Source organism: Alligator sinensis, unplaced genomic scaffold (assembly GCF_000455745.1).
Source record: "Alligator sinensis unplaced genomic scaffold, ASM45574v1 scaffold1011_1, whole genome shotgun sequence".
Taxonomy (NCBI): Eukaryota; Metazoa; Chordata; order Crocodylia; family Alligatoridae; genus Alligator; species Alligator sinensis.
The window spans coordinates 615220-622433 of record NW_005842785.1 but is presented as its reverse complement, the minus strand read 5'-3'; the positions used below and the strand labels follow the sequence as shown (position 1 = coordinate 622433).

The 7214-nt window shown below is 48.9% G+C and overlaps 1 protein-coding gene across 8 annotated transcripts in view; it reads left to right on the top strand.

Moving 5' to 3' along the window:
- Positions 1–7214, top strand: part of CDK6 (cyclin dependent kinase 6) — a 207790-nt gene that overhangs the window by 47268 nt on the left and 153308 nt on the right. The window lies entirely within an intron of this gene.

Sequence of the window (7214 nt, the reverse complement as noted above, 5' to 3'; positions counted from 1 at the left end):
TTCCTGCTGGGACTAAAACCTAGAGGTTCCTGACTAGAGGGTCTTGGCCCTCCGCTCAGGGTCAGATCGATTGCCACATTTGGCATCAAGAAGGAGTTTCACCCGATGGCCAGATTAGTATGGACTATGGAGGTTTTTGCTTTCCTTTGTAGTGGGAGTTTTGGCCCTCTTCCTTGGATCTCTTGAGGGTATTTAACAACCTTCACAGGAGAAGGATATTGGACGCTGTTGTCTTCTGGCTTTGCCTAAGGCAGGTTAGGGTGCCATCCCTTGTGGTTGTATGACAAGATTATATGTGTAGTTTTAGTACTAGATTAGACAGGGATTTGCATGGGGTTATTTGGATAAGGATGAATCTGCTTCAGGCACAGGTTGCTTCCATCCCTACTTTTCTGTGATTCTGAGAGTGAATAAGAGCAACATTTATTTTATGTTTTCAAGTGCTATTCGTGTGGGTTAAAGGGAAAATACAGTTATTGTTTACATGGCCTCTTCCAATTTCAGCATTTGCATGGCATTTTCTGTGTTGATTTATGAACTCTGCTTTGCACAGGGACATAGCACAATTAAAATTAACTTGGTCCTGTGTTGACTTGGATATTTAAAGGCCAAGTCCTTCAAATTGTATTCACACAACTGCTCATGGTGATGTCAGTCAGGATTGGCCATCTGATCCTGTTCACAGGATTGTTCCCAGGATCTTACTGTACATGGCTAACCTTCTGGTGATATTCTTTCCATAGGTATCATACCAGATATCAAATGGGGGTAAATCAGTAGAACCCCATTGACTTTGGGGAAGTCCTGACAATTTAAACCAGCTGAGGCTATGATCTGTAGCACATATACCTTTATATAGCTGACCCATTCTTTTCTTCTTCCTCCTCCTCACTTTCTCCTTTTAATTTTGCTTTTTATTCACATAAAATGCTTTAAATTAGATGTTGGTTTATACTTTGTTTTACATTGTTACATTCAATTTAAATAGGGCACCCTTTTCAGAACACCCATTGTACCCATTGTACAGAACAACAGTCACTACCATAGAGGTCTTTGTATGGTTCAGCAGTGCATAGGAACAAGATGAGCTTAAAAAGGCTGTTGATAGCTTGAATTCAGGGGGTTACTTTTCATTTCATTTTGGAATTTTGACCTGAATTTTGAACAGGGTTTGGTATTTAGCTGTTAAGTATATTAAGTACATTAGAGATAAAGAAAACTGCTAACAGTACTTGTTAAGAATTTTTAAAAATCAAGTTTAGTGTATAGTAGCTATACTTTAAATCAGTTATGGAAGAAACTGTGACAAACATTTGAACAGAGCCTATTTCTGCTTCAGAAATATCTGTTTTCCTGAGTACATATTTATCTTGCATTCAATATTGAAATAAAGAATTTCTTTAATACATTAAGTATGGAGCTGTACCAGTGTTCTTTATCTTTGATGTAATGTGCTGACCATTGCAACATGTTGCATTTTATACATGACTTAGGAACATGTGGTCCATTTATTTTTGAGAATGACATAGAATTAGAACAAAATCCACAAAAAATGTTATGCGGGACATAGGCCCTGTATTAACGTAGTAGATGCTTAAGTCTAGAACCTGTCCCTAATCCTGAAGATGCCTGAAGCCTGTAAATGCCCTGGTGACTGACATTTAAAGTTTGTAGGTGTTCAAGAATCTACTTCTGGACATGCCCCAAAACATTTAAGTCTTGGAAGTACTAAGCAGATTCTCTTACGCCTCAGTTCTGTCAAGATACACAAGAAAGACTCCATCTGACTTTCAAAGCATGTCTTTTGGTCAGACAATACATGGAACAAGGCAAAAAAAAGATATCCTACTTTATACAATAGTGGTGTGAGCACTCGCCCAAAATATGTGAAACCAGATACAGTTCCATTCTCTGTCTGAGGGATTTGAACGTGTAGTCTGCCTTTCAGGAGAAAGCCCTACTTGTCAGGCTATAGGTTATGCTGGGATGGGGAAGCTCCAAGTATCTACTGTTGAAGCTGTTCCACTTTGCATAGAATAATTACAGGTAAATATTAATTGGGCCAGAGAGAAAGAGAAACCATGACACCATGGTACTGTGGTTTGGATATTCACCTTCAAAAGGGGAGAGCAGGGTTTCTGACCCTTCTCTAATGCATGTTTAAGTATTTTACATTTAGAAATATTCAATATTCATGGCAGGGAATTCAGGTATCTCCTCTTCCATGTTAGTGCTCTGACCTGACCATGGGGCTGTAGAGTTATGATCACTCTCTTTGTGGTGCAGTGAATGTTTAGTTATTCTGTCTGAAGTTGATGAGTGCCAGCAGAAGAGACTCAGAGCAGCTGTCTCCAGAATACCTATTTCCTGGCAGTTAGGGCACCCTTGTGGGAAAGGGGAGCTGTTACTTCATATTCCTTGGAACAAATGAGGGAAATGAACCAGGGTGTCTCCCACATTCTGAGTGAGTGCTCTAACTGCTGATTAGATCAGAGCTGCCCAACTGGCAGCCTGCAAGGCTGCCTGCAACTCCTGAAGGGTTAATACGTGGCGCATAGGCTCCCCCAGCAATGGCTTCCCCGTGAGAAAGTGAGGACAGGTGTTATGTGTGTGGTGGGGAGGAGCTGAGCTGCCTGTGCTGTGCAGCTGCCTACGGTGTGTGGCTGGGGAGCAGAGCCAAACTACTGCATGTTATGCTTGGCTCTGCCTCACCCCTACTGTGGGTGCAATACCTGTCCCCCATCTCCTGGCTACACATGCTGTGTGGGAGTCGGATTGTCTGTGCTGTGGCAGAGGGACTGCCTTGCATGGCGCACACGGCCAGGAGAGGAGGGAAACCTGACTGAATGTGGTGCACTAAAGGTAAGAGGGCACTGAGCAGTAGAGGTGTGCGAAACGAGCTGTATTCTATTTGGATTCGGATTCGGCCTGAATCAGGGACAGTGATTTGATTAATTGATTCAGATCACTGTCCCTGATTCAATTTGTCTGAATCTGAATCTGAAGACTCAATGCTGATTCAGAGAATCAATGATTTAGCCATAGACACAGCTTTAAATGTTTTTTCTACATACCTCGAAGTACCAGGTGTGGCTTGTGAATGCTGCGATGCTGGAGTGGATGGAGCATCCCACAGGAGCGTGTGGGGGGCCCATCGCGTGCTCAGCAGTGAACCTGGATGTGGATCAGAAGTACTTCTGGTCCACTTCCGGGTCTGCTGCCGAGCTTGCTGGGGAGGCCCCTGTGCTCCTGTGGAACGCTCCATCTGCCCCACCGTCACAGCATTCACGAGCCACCTGGTACCTTGGGGTATGTAGAAAAAATATTTAATGCTGTGTCTATAGACAAATCACCAAATCTTTCCAAATCTCTCTGAATCGATTCGGAGGGTTCCAATTCGATTCAGAGAGATTAAAGGGTCTCCTGATTCTATTAGGATTAGGAGATTTGGCCACCAAATTAGGCCGAATCTCCGCCAAATCAAATCAGGGCCCGTAGCTTCGCACAGCCCTACTGAGCAGCCCACGTGTTAGCTCGTGTGTCTGCAAGCTGGCTGTGTTAGCTGAAGGAGGAGCAACGCCTCTTCTGCTGGCTTTGTTTTGTGTGGAAGGGCAGGATTAGGAATCGAACTCCAGGAGAAGGTTTGGAGCTACGAATCTAATATGGTAGGAGCCGCTTACTTACAGCCCAGAGGCTAGGACCTGAGTCACAGAGAGGGGAAGCGTAAACACTTCTCTTGCCTTAATGTTTCCTACTAGCTGGCTTAGAAGGTTCCCTGCTCAGTGTGCTAGCTTTTGTGGATCTCATTCCTAGGCATTATATATGGAATTTGATTTAGGTCTCTGGATTCTACTAAGTCCCTAAAAGTTACACATTGAAATGCTCAGCTTAAGTCCCTTTGTGAATCTAGGCCCTAGAATGCTAAATTTCACTGAAAGCCTAATAAGTGCCTAAAGTCTCTGGCAGGCCAGATAATAACATCTCAAAGAGTAAGATGGCCACACAATTAGCCCACAAAATGTATGTAATAATTTTGTGGTTGGCTTCCATTGTGCCTTAATTGAATGCAGGTTTAGGACTGTATGAGGGTTTTGAACACGCCCCAGTGCTACCACTGCTGGCGATTGTCAGCTGGCTCTGGGATACATTGGAGCTCAAACCAGCCCTGGTGTGATTAGCATCTGCCAGCTCCAGATGCCTCAATGGGGCTCTAACCAAGGCCAACTGGAAACCAGTGCTGTCCTGGTCACCCAACTATCAGCTGATTGTCATCCGACTCTGGGGACTGTTCTTGTTCAATGTCTTTATCAACGACCTGGAAGGTGGCATAGAGTGCATAGATTCATAGAAGTAGGGTTGGAAGGGACCTTATAGATCACCAAGTCCGACCCCCTACCCTGGGCGGAGAGAAAACGGGGCTCAAATGACCCCAGCCAGGTAGACATCAAGCCTCCTCTTAAAGACCCCCAGAGTAGGAGCCATCACCACTTCCCTTGGAAGTTGGTTCCAGATCCTCGCCACCCTGACTGTGAAGTAGTGCCTTTGGATGTCTAGTCTAAACCTACTCTCTAACAATTTACGGCCATTATTCCTTGTTTCCCCGGGGGGCGCTAGGGGGAACAGGGTCTCTCCCAACCCCTGCTGGTCCCCCCTGGTGAGTTTATAGACAGCCACCAGGTCCCCCTCAGCCTTCTCTTGCAAAGGCTGAATAGATTAAAGGCCCTTAGCCTCTCTTCGTAGGGTCTGCCCTGCTGTCCCCGGATCATGCGGGGGGCCCTCCTCTGGACCCTCTCAATGCTGTCCACAGCCCTCCTGAAGTGCGGCGCCCAGAACTGAACACAGTACTCCAGCTGCAGCCCGAGCAATGTCGCATAGAGAGCCTGACCAATGTCGCATAGAGCAATCTCGCATAGTGCAACCTTAGCAAGTTTGCAGATGATATCATGCAGCTGGGGGGAGTAGATATGCTGGAGGGTAGGGCTAGGGCTCAGAGTGACCTAGACAAATTGGAGGATTGGGCCAAAAGAAATCTCATGAGGTTCAACAAGGACAAGTGCAAAGTCCGCACTTAGGATGGAACAATCGTATGCATTGGTACAGGCTGGGGGCTGACTGGCTGGGCAGCAGCTCTGCAGAAAAGGACCTGGGGATTACGGTGGACAATAAACTGAATATAAGCCAAGAGTGTGCCTTTGTTGCAAACTTACTGGCCTGCATTGGTAGGTGTGTTGCCAGCAGGTCAAAGGAAGTGATTATTCCGAGGGTGCACCGATAAAGATTTTTTTGGCCAATACTGATGGTTAATTATTAACAATCCATATTGACTGATACCTATCTGATTGCTGATACACAGCCTGGCAGCTAGGAGAGCAGCGTTCGACCTGTGAGTCTGTGGGGTGAAAGAGGGGCATGGGGGATGGAAGGGGCTTGGAGGGATGCAGATTGAAGCCCCCACAGTGAGGAAGGAAATGGGGCAGGGGCAGGCATTGCCCAGCTGGGGCAGGACAGAGCTGCGGATGGATCATCTGGGCGGTGTGGGAGAATGTGGGGAGTGGCTCCCCATGCTGCATGCAACCTGGGGGAAGCATGGGGGGCATGTGCCCCCTGGATTTGTGCATGGGGTGAGGGTGAGCTGCCCGCTGTGGTCTCTTCCTGGGGGCTGGGCCAGGGCTGCACTCAGGGTAGCAGCCACCCCAAAATTCATTGTAGCCACCCCATAGCTCCCTCCCAGTGCTGCCACTGCCCGCTTTGCCCCTGCCCTCCCTGAGCACAGCCCTGGCCCAGCCCCCACACTGGAAAGATGGTGGCGCAGCCCTGGCCCAGCCCTGAGCCTGCAGCGGGCAGCCTGCTCGCACCCCACGCACAAATTTGGGGATTACATGGCCCCCATTCCTCTCCTTGGGGGGTGGTCGCAGTGGCGGGAGCCACTTGCAGCTCCATCCTGTGCCCCACCCCACCCCTGTTGGGCAGCACCTGCCCCAGCCCCATTTCCTTCCTTCACCAAGGGGGCCTCAATCTGCCCTCCACCATGTGGCTCTCCCACAGACTTACCAGCCAGATGCTGCTCTCTATGCTGCTGGGCTGCACTCTTGGCTGTGTGCGTGCTACAGCTCCGCGTATGCACACAGCATTTAACTGTGATATTATCAGCCGCATCGGCCATAGAAAGCCGACTGCCGATAATGTTAGTTTTCCTTTTATCAGTGTCAATCTGATATCGACCAATGTATCAGTGCACCTCTAATTATTCCACTCTCTTCAGCATTGGTGAGGCCACATCTGCAGTACTTTGTTCAGTTTTGGGCCCCCCCCATTACAGAAAGGATATGGACAAGTTGGAGAGAGTCCAGCAAGTGCAACAAAAATGGTGAGGAGGCTGGAGCACATGGCTTATGAGGAGAGGCTGAGGGAACTGGGCTTATTGGCCATGTGTAGATGAAACAAGATGCGCGTTTGCACGACACTTTAAAGCGAGCTAAATGCTTTTGCACTGCTTTAATGGTGTCAGTGTTTGCATGCCTCAGCAGCGTATTGCGCATTAATTCCAGGTGCTGTAGGAAATTCAGTGGTGTAATGCACCTTAAATAACTTGGGGCACAGCAAACTAAAACTCCTTCAAAGAGTTTTAGTTTGCTGCCCCTACAGCTACGGAGCGAAGCAATGGGCTCTGTGCAGCTCCACGTGACAGCAGCCCAGGAAAGCAACCCCAGCCAAAAACAGCAGCGAGCCTGATCTCTCCCCCTGCTTTCCTCCCACCCCCCAGAGCCTGCCTGCCTGCCTGAGCTGCGCGGGGGCCCGTAGCTTCCCTCCACAGCTGTGGTGCCCCCTGGGACTACCCAAGCCGGGTGCCTGTGGGCGGGTGCTGCCTGGAGAGGGTCCGCAACTTCTGTGGAGGGAAGCACCAGCCCCCCGCACCGCAGCCCAGGGACCACTCCGTCTTCTAGCAGCTTGCACCCCCTTCTCCCCCCTTCAAAGAGTTTTAGTTTGCTGCCCCTACAGCTACGGAGCGAAGCAATGGGCTCTGTGCAGCTCCACGTGACAGCAGCCCAGGAAAGCAACCCCAGCCAAAAACAGCAGCGAGCCTGATCTCTCCCCCTGCTTTCCTCCCACCCCCCAGAGCCTGCCTGCCTGCCTGAGCTGCGCGGGGGCCCGTAGCTTCCCTCCACAGCTGTGGTGCCCCCTGGGACTACCCAAGCCGGGTGCCTGTGGGCGGG